The sequence below is a fragment of the Equus caballus genome, chromosome 10, assembly GCF_041296265.1.
Source record: "Equus caballus isolate H_3958 breed thoroughbred chromosome 10, TB-T2T, whole genome shotgun sequence".
NCBI classification, from domain to species: Eukaryota; Metazoa; Chordata; class Mammalia; order Perissodactyla; family Equidae; genus Equus; species Equus caballus.
The window spans coordinates 50190107-50205560 of NC_091693.1; the positions used below are offsets into that span (position 1 = coordinate 50190107).

The 15454-nt window shown below is 42.4% G+C and overlaps 1 long non-coding RNA gene across 1 annotated transcript; it reads right to left on the minus strand.

Moving 5' to 3' along the window:
- Positions 1 to 707: 707 nt before the first annotated feature.
- Positions 708 to 11585, minus strand: LOC138915996 (uncharacterized). The gene is made up of 3 exons (XR_011422586.1): positions 11390 to 11585; positions 2520 to 2645; positions 708 to 1793 (listed from the first exon to the last, which is right to left on the minus strand). It is a non-coding gene; the product is annotated as an uncharacterized lncRNA (long non-coding RNA).
- Between the last annotated feature and the right edge of the window lie 3869 nt (positions 11586 to 15454).

A 15454-nucleotide genomic window follows, 5' to 3' on the forward strand; every position in this document is an offset into this window, starting at 1 on the left:
ATCCCCTATGGTCTGTCTAGTGTGGCAGGCGATCAAGACTGGGACAACAAGGGCATAAGATCTCACTACTCAAAGTGTGCTCCATGGACCAGCAGCATTGGCACCACCTGGGAGCTTGTCAGAAATCCACAATCCTGGGCCGCTGAATCAGAATCTGCATCTTAACAAGATCTCCAGTGATTCATATGGACTTCAAGGCTTGGGGAGCCCTTGATTGGCCCCCGGAGGACAAGGGACCCCAAATCACCTCTACAGGAGAACTTGGGTTCTTCCTTCAGGGGTCAGTGTTGGTATCTGCAGAGCCTCCAACAGGTATGGGTTCAAAACATGTATTAAAGTCCCATTTATCTGTGTAGGAGTCAGCTTTTACTTCTTTCTAGGTTGTATAAAACAAACCTTTGAATCTCCTTCCTCACGACCCACACACAATATAGGATGCTGCCAGCTTGCTTCAAGTTAACCTGCTTGTCCCCATACCATTCAGTAAGGTCTCCCACACACCTACTCCAGCCCTTTCCTATTGTCAAAACATGATCACACACACACGGGCATACCCACATACAGAGATGCTCATGTATACGTATACAAGGACATGCATCACTCACACACACACACACACACACACACACACACACACCAGACGCCATGCTGATGTGGGCTTGGTGAGCTGAGGAGTTGAAAGAAAGATTTCTTGAACTCTCAAGTCTGGTAGTAGTGCTTTTTTATTCAGAGAATAGCATGGGGACAGGACCCATGGGCAGTGAAGAGCTGCAATGGGTTGAGGGTAGGGCTAAATTTATAAAGCAGAGGTATGTGAGTTACTTCTTTACAAGACAAAGGAAAGATCATGTAAAAAAGTTGTTAACATGGTATCAATGCAGGTGGGGTCTGGTTATCGAGTGGTCGTATAACTCTGGATATGAGTCAGGTTGGATCAGGTCAGGATATCCTATGTTTCCTGGAGGATGATATAAATCGGCATGTAGGCTGGGACGCCTTGGGCTTCTCTCCCTGGGGCAGCCTTGATCCACATCAATGCCATTTCCCACCCCCGGACCTGAGCTTATGTTGTCTCCTCTGACTGGCGTGTCCTTCATGCTCTCATTTGGCTAAATTGTAGTCATCCTTTAAATTTCATTTAAAGTGTCAGCTCAGCCAGGGCTGCCATTTTGCTCCCACAAAGCCCTATATAAAATGGCTGTGTGATGGTGTTTCTGTGGTCACCACATTGCATTATGATGTTCTGTTTATGGCTTGATGGTGTCCTGGAAACAGTGGACCCAGCAAGCGCAAGGACCGAGTCGTATTTATCCATCTTTGTCTCTCCAACACCCAGCACAATGTCAGGCACAGAGTAGATGTCCCGAAAATGCTTCTTGCATCAGTGAAGCAGAAAAAAGCTTAGCTTTTTCTGGTGGCTTGGCATTTTGTCCTTTGAAGTTTAATTAGAATGAAATAAAATTACTGTAGACTCAAAGTGTTTGGGGAAAATTCTTAAAACCTTGCAACCCAAGTGGAAAAAAAAAAGATCAAAGGGAAATTAGATGGCAATTTGTTTTAAAAAAGATTCTGCAGCGGCATTTTAATTAGAGAATATTCTTCTCATTGAAATTAGGAACTCCCAGGGAAATACTTGGTAAGTTGGAGCATCCCTCCTCATGGTTTCCCACCAGCTATTGCAGGACCTGCTGAGCAGCCTTTGTGAGGGAAAGCTCCGAGGATGCAGCACGATGGGACAGGAGCACTTACACAGCACTGCAGTTCCAGCAATTAAGCCTCTCACCCTTCTCGCCCTGCGGGGGAGAAGGCCGAGGGAAGAGGCTCTGAGCATAAAGGACACGCTCGATTCCACACAACTGGACTGTCACACCGGGAATTCAGTTTTGGATCCTCCTCTCATGTCAAGCAGTGTTCTTCCCACCTCAGAATGTAATCCCTTTTGACAAACATTATACATCAAACCAAAAGGCTCTTCACGAGAAGTCAGTTTGGACTGGATCAGTGTTTCCTAGACTTTGGGAGGTCACAGATCAGTAAAATTGTTTAAGTTTAAAGAAGAATAAGTTCAGAATGGCCAGCTTTTTTTTTTGAGGACTTTAAAAAAATTTTTTTTATTTGTTTTTTTGAGGTAGATTAGCCCTGAGCTAACATCTGCTGCCAATCCTCCTCTTTTTGCTGAGGAAGACTGGCCCTGAGCTAATACCCGTGCCCATCTTCTTCTACTTTATACGTGGGATGCCTGCCACAGCATGGCCTGACAAGCAGTGTGTAGGTCCATACCCAGGATCCAAACTGGTGAACCCCGGGCCACCAAAGTGGAACATGCAAACTTAACCGCTGCACCACTTGGCAGGCCCCTAGAATGGCCAGCTTTTTATTTTGCTAATTAAGAATGCTAAGAAAATCTATGATGAGTATTATGTCATAAAAGAAAGTAAACGTTAATATTAAAATGAATGATCTGAGAATAAAGTCCAGCTTTTTAAAACTTGAATACTTTAGCTTTATGAAGAACTTACCACATTGTCATTATTTTTCTCATTTCACAGCAGGCCAGTGAAAACCAGTAATGTTCAGAGTGGCGTTTGGAAGACATAGGCTTTGCTGATCTTTAATATGCTAGATCCACGTATTTTGTTGAAACCCTAAAGCCAAGCAGAAAAGTGAATGAAAGTTCACTTGCTGGCATTCCACACCCAGGTCAGTCACCTGCCTGCTCCTTACACAACTGTGCAGTAGGCACGACTCACTGCTGACGTTACTTTTCCAGATCCAGTGTGTCCTAATTCTGCTTCCTGTTCATTAGAGAAAGAAGATGGAGGACCTGAAAGCCTTGACGTGATCTTCCCTAGTGAGTTTTAGGTAGGACAAGCTAAGCCAAAGTTTTGATCTGAGGACTTTATCCTTTGATGAACCCTACTCTTATTTTTGTTTTGTCCATACAAGAAAAATAAAGAAGATCGTGTTGAGATGTGAATTTGGGGGCTCATATGCAAAGATGAAATAAAAACAAACACAAAACTTTATATACATTATGAGGAAATTATGGAGTAAAAAGTCTAAAAAGAATTCCTGTGATTGGTTGAAGGAGGGGAATTGTGAATAGATTTTTCTTTTATGTTTTCCCAAGTTTTCTTACGGTATTTATATTACTTTGGGATTTTAAAATGATTTGTAATTATAAAGAAATGAGAAAAATTGAACTACATCTTTACCGACTTTTTAGGGATCTCAATGAAATATTGTAAAAGCAAGTCACAAACTAATGAATGTGTTGTGGCAGACTGTATTTTCCAAAGATGGCCACCAACATCGCCCCTCCCAGATGCTCCTCTTACAAAGGATCTTAACACTCCTCCCTTTGAGCTCTTCCCCTTGAACCTGGACAGATTTTTGTAACAGCCTCAACCAACTGAGCATAGCAGAAGGATGCAATGTGACTTTTGCGGCTAGATTGTAAACATGCCATATACTTCTGCTCTGCCCTCTTGGGACTCCACTCCTTGAATTCAGCTGCCATGCTGTGAGGAAGTTCAAAGGCACAGCCCAGGTGGAAAGCCCAAATGTAGATGTTCTGGTTGACAACCCAAGTGAGGACCCAAAACCAACTGCCAGATGTGTAAGTGAGGAAGCCTCCAGATGATTCCTGCTCTCAGCCGTTGAGCCATTTCCAGCCTCTGAGTCTTCCCAGGGGAGCCCAGACACCATGGAGAAGAGACAATTGTCCCTTCTGTGCCTAGGTCAAATTTCTGATCCGCAGAATCCCTAATTCTAAGCATAATTAAATGGTTGCTTTATACCATTAAGGTTTGGGGTTAGTTACATGAGGAATATGTGTGTAGTATAATTCTTTTAGTAAAAGTAAGCAATCAAGAGCAAAAACAAAATCCCGTACATCTACATATACAAAAAGACCCCTATACATCCATCTATCTTTAAAAATTTTATTGTGTTAAAATATATATAACATAAAGTTTACCATTTTAACCGTTTTTAAATGTACAGTTCTATGGCATTAACTATACTTGCAGTTGTACAATCATCACCACCATCTGCCTCCTGAAATTTTTCCATCTTCCCAAAGTGAAACTCAGTACCAATTTAACACTAACTTCCCACTCCCACCTCCCCTCAGCCGCTGGCAACCACGCTTCTCTTTCTGTCTCTATGAATATGGCTATTCTAGGTACCTCACTGTCAACACAAATAATCCATAGCCAATCTATAAATCAAAATTGGGCTGTGTTTATGATGAGTCAGATCAGAAGAATAGCCCGGGGCCTTCTTCCCCCGAGGAAGGAAGGAAGGGCCCAAAGAAGTGGGGTGTGCAGAGTGGTTATATACAGTCTTGGGACAAAGAGCATACTCACGTATGTTAGGAATGTCCCTTTTACAATAGTCACGAGACTGCCTTGTGGGCACAGCAATTGATGGACATAGAAGGTAGCAAGTCTGTTGTTGGAGATGGGTGGTCACAAGGTGAGCGCGGCAATCAATTCCTAGTCTAGGGAGAGATGCTTATCCTTAAGGAAATTCCAGCATAGGGGAATTTACATCTTTATCTTAAGGGCATTTGTCCTTGTCTTTGGGACATAGTAAATGCTTAAAGTAGATATACAATGCACACTCAATGGCCACATCGGGCCCTTTTGGAAAAACAAGGTCAGGCTGAATTTTACACCAAATGGCTTCCTCATATACTCCAATATATCCTATTGCTTGCCATTTATTTATCATCATAAATAGAATGATACAGTATTTGTCCTCACATGACAAGCTTAGATCACTTAGCATAATGTCTTATAGTAGGATTGTCAGAATTTCCTTCCTTGTTAAGGCTGAATAATATTCCATTGTATGTATAGACCACATTTTGTTTATCCATTCATCTGTCAACGCACACTTGGGTTGCTTTCACTTTTCAGCTATTGTAAATAACATTGCTATGAACATGGGTGTACAAATATCTGTTCGAGTCCCTATTTTCAATTCTTTTAGGTATTTACTCAGAAGTGGAATTGCTGGATCATATGATAATTGTTTTTAATTTTCTGAAGCAGTACCATACTGTTTTCCATAGTGGCTGCACCATTTTACATTCCCATCAGCAGTGCATAAGGGTTCCAACTTCTCCACATCTTCAACAATACTTCCTATTTTCTGGCTTTTTTTTTTTTTTTTACATAATAGCCATCCTAGTGGGTGTGAAGTGTTATCTCATTGTGTTATCACATTTTGATTTGCATTTCCCTTAATGGTTAGTGATGCCGAGCCTCTTTTTTTGTGCTTACTGGTCATTTTACATCTTCTTTGGAGAAACAGTTATTTAAGTCCTTTGTCCATTTTTTAGTTGGGTTATTTGTTTTCTTTTTTGTTTGTATATATTCTTTGGAATGTATATATATATGAACAAGGCAAAGGCAGAGAAAAACAGCCAATGGAGTGTTACCTCAGAGGGTGTGTGATGGGGATAGAAGACCAGGAAAAGTGAGTCCTCTTTGCCATTTATGTTGTGTACTGGAGGGTTTCACTTGTCACCAGCATGTGTTACTAATAGAATAAAGAAAAAAAATTTAAAGGAATTATCTACAAAATGTCATTTTGCTTAAGTATCTCAAAATACTGGACTTGATACAGCCAAGAGAATAAAATAGTCTTGAGCTGACCCTCCAAGCAAATTTCACTGTTAAAATTTTACTAATGAGAAGAAAGCTTCCCTTCATTGTTCTAGTTGCAGATCCTTGGCCTGTCTTTTTCCACCTAGCCCCCTTTCCTTCTGGAAAGAGCTCAGACTAGGAGAGGAGCCTGTCTCTCTTGAAAGAGACTATTTGTTTCCATGGTAACTTGCCTTCTTCATCTTCAGAGTTGTAAACTGGGAAATTCTATTAAAGCCTTATCCAGGCAGTTGCTTTTGAAATGGTGTCTGATATTAGCTGTTTCCTTCTTTTACCTTTGCTGCCCAGTAATCTTTTGAATTTGGTGATTCTGTTTCTATCAAATGGAGGAAGTAAAATAAAACAATAAGAAGCTGATTATACTCGTTTGAACTGGCTCGCTGTGTCCTCTTGTCAGGTACTGTCAAGGGCTGTCATGGGGGAGCCCCCTGGGTGACTGTGATTTGTGTGGCCCAGGCCCACCTCTGCACTGCTCCCTGGCAGCGGAGCCCAGCACGCAAGCAGAGCTGCTTGGAGATGCCCCATGAGGTCAGCTGGAGAAGAAACAGAAACTAGCTCTGTTGTCAAAAATGACGTTGATTGTTAATGGATTTCAGGTCTTATATATGTGATTCTGATATGGGCACGTGGAGGTGACTACACCCCTGCTGTGAAAGCAACTGTAGTTCAAATAGGTGTAAATAGACCAAGTACCCAAATTATCTGAGGCTGATGATTTTAATCTTTCCAGTAGCACCTATGCTTGTAAAGCTTCATTAATCGACTTTTGTAATAGAAGGTTTTGGGATATTTTATTGACCAGTGTGATTGATATGCACAAAGTCCATATGGTTTTTAATCTCTCTGGACCTCCAAACAAATAACATTTAAATCAGTTTACAAACAGAAAATATCTCGAAAGCACTATTACTATTCAAGAAATTCAGCTACTTTATCGGTTTCAAAAGCAACTTCATCTGATTATGTTGAAAAAAATAACATTCTATTGTTTTTCCTTTTTTTTTCTTTAAAGCTAATTGCCGATCAATAGCTTACCTCCAATTTTTGAACAGATTTCTTAGGTGAAATATTAATATTTAAGAATAATATTTAGATTGGAATGATGAAAAAGTTCTGGAGATGGATGGTGGTGAGGTTGTATAACAACGAGAATGTACTTAATGCTGCTGAACTGTACACTTAAAAACAGGTAAAACAGTAAACTTTATGTTACATATATTTCACCACAATGAAAATATTTAGAATTTTCAAACTGGAAAATAACAAAGGTTTCTACAATTGCTAAAGAAAAGCACATTAAGCAAAACACAATTATACAAGTCTCAGACTCCTAACTTTTTCCCCCCTAAACCTTTTGAGGTATCATTGAAAAATAAAAATTGTATATATTTAAGGTGTTCATCTCGATGTTTTAATATTTGTATATACTGTGAAATGACCACCACATCAAGCTAATTAACCTATCCCTCACCTTACATAGTTACCATTTTCTTTCTCTCTCTCTTATTCTTCTGTGGTGAGAACGCTTAAGAATGCTTAAGATCTACCCTCTTAGCAAATTTCAAGTTCACAAAACACTATCATTAACTATAGTCACCATGCTGTACACGAGGTCCCCAGAACTTATTCATCTTAGACCTGAAAGTTTGTACCCTTTGACCACTATCTGCCCATTTCCCCTCCACCCCCCACCCCCCCAGCAAGGTCCTGGCAACCACCATCTTACTCTCTGCTTCTCTGAGTTTGACTATATTAAATTCCACTATATATATTCCATTATTGGAATACATGGAATACTATATAGAATATAAGATATTGGAATATTATATATTCCACACAATGGAATTTTATATATACACTGTTTTATATACATAATGGAATATACACACACACCACATTCCCCTATCCATTCCTCTGCTGATGGATGTTGAGGGTGTTTCCAAGTTTTGGCTACTGTAAATAAGGCTGCCATGAGCATGGGAGTGTAGCTATCTTTTTGAGATTCAGGCTCCTACCTTTCTATGAAGATTTCCTTCACTCTTAAACTTAGACTCCTGAGAAAATTCCAAATTTCACTTTCTTTCTCCATCTTCAGTTTTGAATCATTTTGAGTGCTTCCCTTTCCCCATGAGTAATGATACAAGTACTATGTTCGGTAGCCCTCATCTCTAGAGACACTTTTGTATTTCTTTGTTTCCAATTCTTGCTCTGGAGGAGTCTCCCATCTCACAAGGGTGATCAAAGAATACGAACCATCCTAGAATTGTAAGGGACCTCTGCAGCCAACTTGTCTGTTGTCCTACCAGGGCGGGTTTCCCTGTCCAGTATCTCTGACAGGTGGACACTCAGCCAATATGGATGTAGCCTTGCTCTTGTAAAGCTTACATTAGAACATTCTTCTGTGTTATAGGCTGAAATCTTGTCCCTTTACCTTGGGCCCATTTGTTCTAATTATGTTTGCAGAGTTATAAAGAGTACCTGGCACCATTAATGAGTGTCTTCCACGGGCAGCCTGGTGCCAAGAGTCCTGGTGGCTTCATTTCTTTTATCCTTTATAAGAATCCTATGAAGCAGAGAGCATTGCTGTCTCCATTTTACCACTGAAGAAACTAAGACTTCAATGTTAAGAATCTTGACCAAGATCATACAATTACTATCTGTGTCTCCATTCATATTCATTCATTCAACACTAGTTGAGAATCTACTATGCAACTGGCAATGTGCAAAAAAACTTGGTGGTTGTCCTTAAAGAACTCACAGCCAAATAGCAGAAGACGTCAAGCAAACAGGGATAATACACTGTGCTGGGCTGTGTGCTGGGACTTATGACAGCTTGGATGAAGGTCTCTCACCTGGAAAACAGGTCCAGTCAGGCTCCCGAATAACACAGCCAGCTCTTGCTGGTCTCTCACACACCTGGCCCCTCTAAGCCATCCATCACCTGCATCCAGACTCATCTGTTTAAATTGTGAACCAGTTTTGTCACACACACTCATTTCTTTGTTCAGCCAACAAATACTTGTGAGTGCCTACCTCGTTAGCCTTTGGGGACACATCAGTGAATAAATCAGACATGCTCAGGACAATTACAGAGCTTTCAAGGTGGGTAAGAAATAGAAACAGGGAGATGCATAGGATGATTAAAAAAAAAAAGCATAGAGCCACTGTGGAAACAGGCTGGTGGTTCCTCAAAAAGTTAAGCACAAAATTACCATATGACCCAGCAATTCCATCCCAAGGTATACACTCACAGGAACTGAAAACAGGTCCTCAAATACTTGTACACAAATGTTCATAGCAGCATTATGCACAATAGCCAAAAGATGGAAACAACCCAAATGTCCATCAACAGATAAACAGAGAAACAAAATATGGTATGTCTATATAATGGAATGTTAGTCATGTAAAGGAATGAAGTACTGACAAATGCTGCAACATGGATGACCCTCAAATATATTAAGCTAAGTGAGAGAAGGTAGACACAAAAGGTTACATATCGTATGATTCTTTTTATATGAAATATTCAGAATATGTAAATCCATAGAGACAGAAAACAGATTGGTGGTTGCCAGGGGCTGGGAAGAGGAAAGAATAGGGAGTGATTGCTTAATGGGTACAGGGTTTTCTTTTGGGGTGATGAAATGTCTTGGAACTAGATGGAGACAGTGGTCGCACAACATTGTCAATGTACTAAATGCCACTGAATTGTTCACTTTAACATCATTAATTTTGATTGGTAAATTTCACCTCAAAAAAAAAAAAAACGCATAGCAAAGGAGACTATTTTAGATTGGGATCAAGGAAAGATTCTCTGAGGAAGCACCATTTAAGCTGGGACCTAGAGGCTGTGCAGGAGTTACTGGAGAGAAGGTTGTTGAGAACATGTCACTGGTAAGAAGAAGGGACCACGGATGGAGGAGAAGGGGAAGGCGACGCCCAGACAAGGTAAGGATCTGTAGGCATGTAAAGCGTCTTAGATCTTATGCCAAAAACTGTGGGAAATCTACTGAAGAGTTTTAAGCTGGGACAGTCACAGTCCAAGCTACGTGTTTTCAGGCTCACTCTTGCTTTCCTTGGAAATGGATTGCAGGAAAACAAGAGCAGAGCAGGGATGCAGGAAGGATGCAACTACCAACAGTGACTTGGACTAAGGCTCCCTGGGACTGTCAGTTTGGTCTATATCCCTCCAGGGACATAAAGATGCATCACGACCTCATCCCTTCCCTGTTCCCCTGGCTTGTCTGCCTCCCTGCCCACCCCACACCCTCTGCTCCAGCCATAAGGAAGGGCCCCTGGTACTAGTGAGTTCAAGGGGTACCACAATCTCTTTCGCTTCAGGCCTTTGAACATTCTGCTCCTACTTCTGAAATGTTTTTCCGTAATATGTGACTGGCCAACTTAAACCTTCAGCATTCAAAGGCATCACTTCTTTCCAGATGCTTGCAGGCCCCAAGTTACTATGGGGCCTCCTTTGGTGCTAACTCCAGTTCTCTGACCTAATTCTGTAATGGTGCATATCACAATGGGTGGTCATTGCCTGTTTCACCATCTTCGTTTTTCCCATTAACCTAAGGCAGAAACTCATTTGTCCTGGTGTCCCAGCGCCATGCACCAGGGTAGATGAATGACTTCTTTCATGAGAAAGGAGTCAGAATGAAGATGGCTCTCCTGGGGGTTTCCCGTGAGTTCTCAGTTAACATCATTTCTTTCTTTTCCGGAAGACGTTCACTCCAACCCTCCCAGATATTGACACTTGTCGAAATGCTTGCCTCTTCCCCCTTTTCAGAATACCTCCATCCTTATAAAATACTAATCACATTTGAGTTTTCCAGACTTCTCAATGGTGAACAAGCCCCTCATCATTGCTTTTGTTCATAAAGAGCACAAAATGTTGACATAGTTTTTAGTAGGGTATTTTTGTTCCTTTTTCATGACTTTCTAGCTCTTTAAAGACTATCAGCTCAGAAATAATCGATTTTTTTTTGAGGAGGAGGAGGATTAGCCCTGAGCTAACATCTGCCATCAATCTTCCTTTTTTTGCTGAGGAAGATTGGCCCTGAGCTAACATCCATGTCAATCTTCCTCCACTTTATATGTGGCCAGGCTGCCACAGCGTGGCTTCATAAGCAGTGCATAGGTCCACACCTGGATCCAAACCACTGAAACCCAGGCCGCCAAAGCAGAGCACATGAACTTAACCACTATGCCACCACGCTGACCCCAGAAACAACTGATGTTTAAGTAAAGACATTATAGTTCTACTGGACTCCTCAGGTTGTAAGTGCTCGTCAATATTTTACTCTTTTTAGGATATAACTTTAAAAAATATATTCACTTCAGTATTACTCAGGACCTTACGCATTTTCTCAAAACATTCACCCATTACCTCCCCAAGCAGTGTTCAGACTTCAGCATAAATGTTACAAGCCCACGCTCCTTGCACTGAATCCCACCTCTGCTGCGCACCAGCTGGGCAAACTTGAGCAAACTGTTTCACCTCCCTGGGCCTCTGCGTCCTCATTTGTAAACTGGGATAATAATGGTACCTGCCTCGGAGAGTTTTTGTGAACACTGAATACGTTAATACTTGGAATACACTCAGAACAGTGGCTCGCATTTGCAGCAGCAACAAACACCTTCTGAGGATGGGGAAACGGAACAGGAGGAGCTGTGCGGGCCACGGCAACTGGGGCCTCCTATCTGCACAACCCTACCTGCTCCTTCACGTGCAGAGCGAGGACACGCCTGTGACATCTGACTTGGGAAAACTGTGCTGCCATCTTGCGAGTGCACTCGGGCAATACACTTGACAGTAAAACACAGCTTTCTGAAGCCACAACAGCCGGAGGAGCCTTGGTCTGGTTGTCATGGTGTCTTGCCACTGATCAAACTAATAAAATGTATTCTCTTGAATTCCTAGACTGAAAAAATCATCACCTACGGAAAGAAAGAAAAAAGAACATTTGTTTCCTGACAATACAATTTAACTTAATTTTCATGTCAGTTAAAGACTTAATAGATGGGGCCAGCCCGGTGGCGCGTGGTTAAGTTCACGTGCTCCACTTTGGCAGTCTGGGGTTTGCTGGTTTGCAGACCTACACACGGCTCTCAGGTCACGCTGTGGCAGTGTCCCACATAGAAGAACTGGAAGGACTTACAACTAGATACACAACAATGTACTGGGGCTTTGGGAGAAAAAAAAAGACACTTGATAAGAAAAAGCTAAAATCTAGGACAGTCTGGGACAGCATTAGGAATACTTAGAAAAGGGAAATACTCCTTTGGGGATGACTTTTTCCTTTAGCTAAGTAAAACCGACACAATTGAGCCATTGCTACTTTTTGACCCTATCAACCTTCTGATTCACTTTTAGTTTAGTGAGCATTTAGACTCTGCTTGCCTCAAAAAAGAAGTAGAAGCAGATCATAACTTCAATATAATGGGTAACAGAAGGAGGGATGAAATGCAGACTAGCAACCATGTAGAAGACACAGATGGCCTGGATGCCATCTGCTTGGCACATGTGATGTTACTCAGGGGGCAGGACATGGAGCCAGACACCTCCCTGGGGTTGGGCGAAGGTTGGGAGGGCAAAGGCCAGCAAACTCAGTTGAAGATCAGGAAGGCAGTTCAGCCAAGCAGGTGTCCAGAGAACAAGGTGTCCAGTAGAAGGTAACTGTCTGGCCATTCAAGCAAGCAGCTGACCTTGGAAAGATCCAGCAAGTGTCATGAGCTACGGGATGGGGCATCTGGGAATAGACCATATTTGGATGTCAGACAAGCAGGAAACTGGCCAGCCCAAGCATGGGTCAGCTGGTAATAGAGTCCCTCATGGGGGCTGGTGGGATTAGGGCTTGCAATGGGCAAGATCAAGGCAGGACTCCAGCCCTGAGGGGAACCCACCACCCTATCACGGCGCATGCTCAGAGAATGGTAAGCAGGAAGGTGAACCTGACATTGAGTCCCTGAGTAGCCCACATCCCCGGTGCGTGGATACGACTGAGCCAAGTCACATGGAGGATCACAGCAGGGGTGTGGTGGTAGGGAAAAGGCTCTCCCTGACTGCTGGATCAGTTAGGCGTGCTCTCAGCTCTAAGTGGCTGCAAACATGACTTGCTGTGGCTTCTTTATAGGGACATATACTACTTCCTTAATAAGAAGTCTGGGGAGTGTGATCTCAGGGAGGGTGGAGCAGCTCACTAAGGTCATTCACATTCTCTGCTCCATCATCCTTACACAGGGGCTCTGTGTCACCACTGTCACATGATGGTTCCATGCATTAGGTCCTCATACAACGTCCTAAGCAGAAGGGACAGATGGGAGCAGAAACCTGCTTTCTTCTAAGCCTCTGTCTGTCTGGAAAGAGAGGGCTTTTTCAGAAGCCCCCCAGCAGTCTTCCCCCCCACTGCCCATTGGCCATATGTTGGTCACTCAGCCACCCCAACCATATGACAGGAACTTGAAATGCAAATCTTGTCTTTCCAGCCTCTACAAAGGGAGGCAGGCAAGGGAGAAGGGTGGTAGAGGGAGTGGTTGCTGGAAATCTTTTTTACACAAATCTATCTTTTTCTTTTTGCTGAGGAAGATTTGCTGATCTACTATCTGTTGCCAATCTTCCTCCTTTTTTTTTTTCCTATGTGAGCAGCTGCCACAGAATGGCCACCAACAGACAAGTGGTGTGGTTCTGCACCTGGGAACAGAACCTGGGCCGCTAAAGTGGAATGTGCCAAACTTTAACCACTAGGCCACTGGAGTTGGCCCTAATGTAAATCTCTTTCTTTTCCTTTTCCCCTTAATTTGAACTGTACTCTGGATGTCCCTTCCCTCTCCCTTGCCATAAGGTTATGAAATTGCTTTGGCTCCTTTAGGAAAAAATGGTATTGATTTTCTCATAGATTACAGCTCATCCCTCTCCCTGAGATTGGCCAATCCTGATTCTTCAGTGTCAGGTGTTAAGAGCATGTGAGCCTTGCACACACCTTGTGGCTCACAGTGAGGTGGGGCCCCAACTGCTGGACAAATGGCAGCCTGAGAGAAGGACTACCCCACATTCCCTGTCTTTGAAAACTGCCAAGTCCTCACAGGCCAAAGAGAGTAAATTTCAGGCAGCTGAGTTCTTCATTTGTGCCTTCTCCTTCTCCTCACCCCAATCCATGTCCCTGGGCAGAAAAAGCCTAAGGATATAATAAAAAGAAAGAGAAAGTATGTAACTATGAGGCAGCAAGAATTTCCTTATATGCTAAGAGGGTGGAGCCTTGAAAACTGAAAAGATCAGTTCTCCCAGCCTAGAATGGTCCACAGAACAGGTGAGCAAGAAGGCCATTTTAGGGTTCTCTGACCTACAGGTCCCCAGTCTTCAGGGAATGCAGAGACCATAAAACTGGGTGCACCTCAGGGAGAAATATAAGGGCCATCGGGCAGCTAGTGAAGAATAAAGACATTTCCAGGCATATAATGAATCAAAAAGTTTGCCTCGCTTGTGCATTTTCTGAAGAAACTGCTGGATGATATGCTTCAGCCAAATGAGGGAGTAAACCATGAAAAAGAAAGACAAAGTCCAGGAAACAAGGATCCAGCTCAGGAAAGCAGCGGAGGGAAGTCATAGCATGACAGCTCAGGGCTGGCCTGGAGAGCACCAAGTCTGAACGGAAGCTGGAGGAACTGTACTGGGAGGCTGCTGAATGATGGCTCTGCAGGGAATGGAGCTATAACATTGTATGAGAATATGAAAAATTATTGATAGGTATGAGTGATACATCTGTTGGAACATTTATTTAAAAAGGTGATAAAACTATAGGCAAATGAAAAAAGGCACTGGGAGAAACAAAGGGTTTTAAGAGAAAGGCAGTATAATTATACATTACTTGGCTGAGCTCGGAACACTAGTTATCTAGTCATAACAATGCAATATCAACTGTGATCTAAGTATATTGGGATGAAAGGGTAGGCGAATGGGAGAGGTATGTTATTTACAAACATGGGGTAAACAGAAGAAACGGATTGAGAGCAGGGGGTGGGGAAGCGGCTGCTCATTTTGTAGAAAATAAATTTGATTTAAAAACTCTATGTATGTATTACTTTAAAAAATTAAAATTCATCTTTAAAACATTTTAGAAGTCAGGCAAATTGCTGATTTACTTGCTGAGGTGTATTCTGCTCTGAGGCACCTTGCCCTGAACTGTGGCCAGGCCACCCTGGATGTGCTATCGTCATGACCCTTAATGAGCTGACCCAGCAGGCAGAATGCAGGAGGCATCAGCATTTCAGCGCCTGTTTTGCCCTCTCGTTAAACAGAGCCAAGTTCTGAGGAGTTTTAATTAAGCTCAAATTGGGAATGGAGGGGGAGGAGCTGGGAGAAGAGATGAAAACCCTGCTCCTTGTTACAGCACGCCTTGTCATATGCTATTGCTTACATAGCAATGATCAGCCCTACTCAGCTACCACTGGGGAAATTACCATATGTAAATATGAAACTCAGGATTACAAAAGGTCCTTGAATGCTCAAAGTGATTAGTGTTCAACTTAATCTTCAGGGATTAGTATTTATGCCAAGTTAATAACTGAAAGGATATTCCGTAAATGACTCATTTAGTCATAGTGTACATTGATGGTTTTACACAAATAATCGCTACAATTTATGGTGATTAGAGCATTAAGTTCAATTTCCACTTATGTTTCGAGGCAGCTGTTTCTCTCAGAGTCCCTCAGGTTTAATACAGCAGGACTTACAATGGGTCACACGTTGTATCTGGGAACGCTACCCTGCCATTTTATCTGAG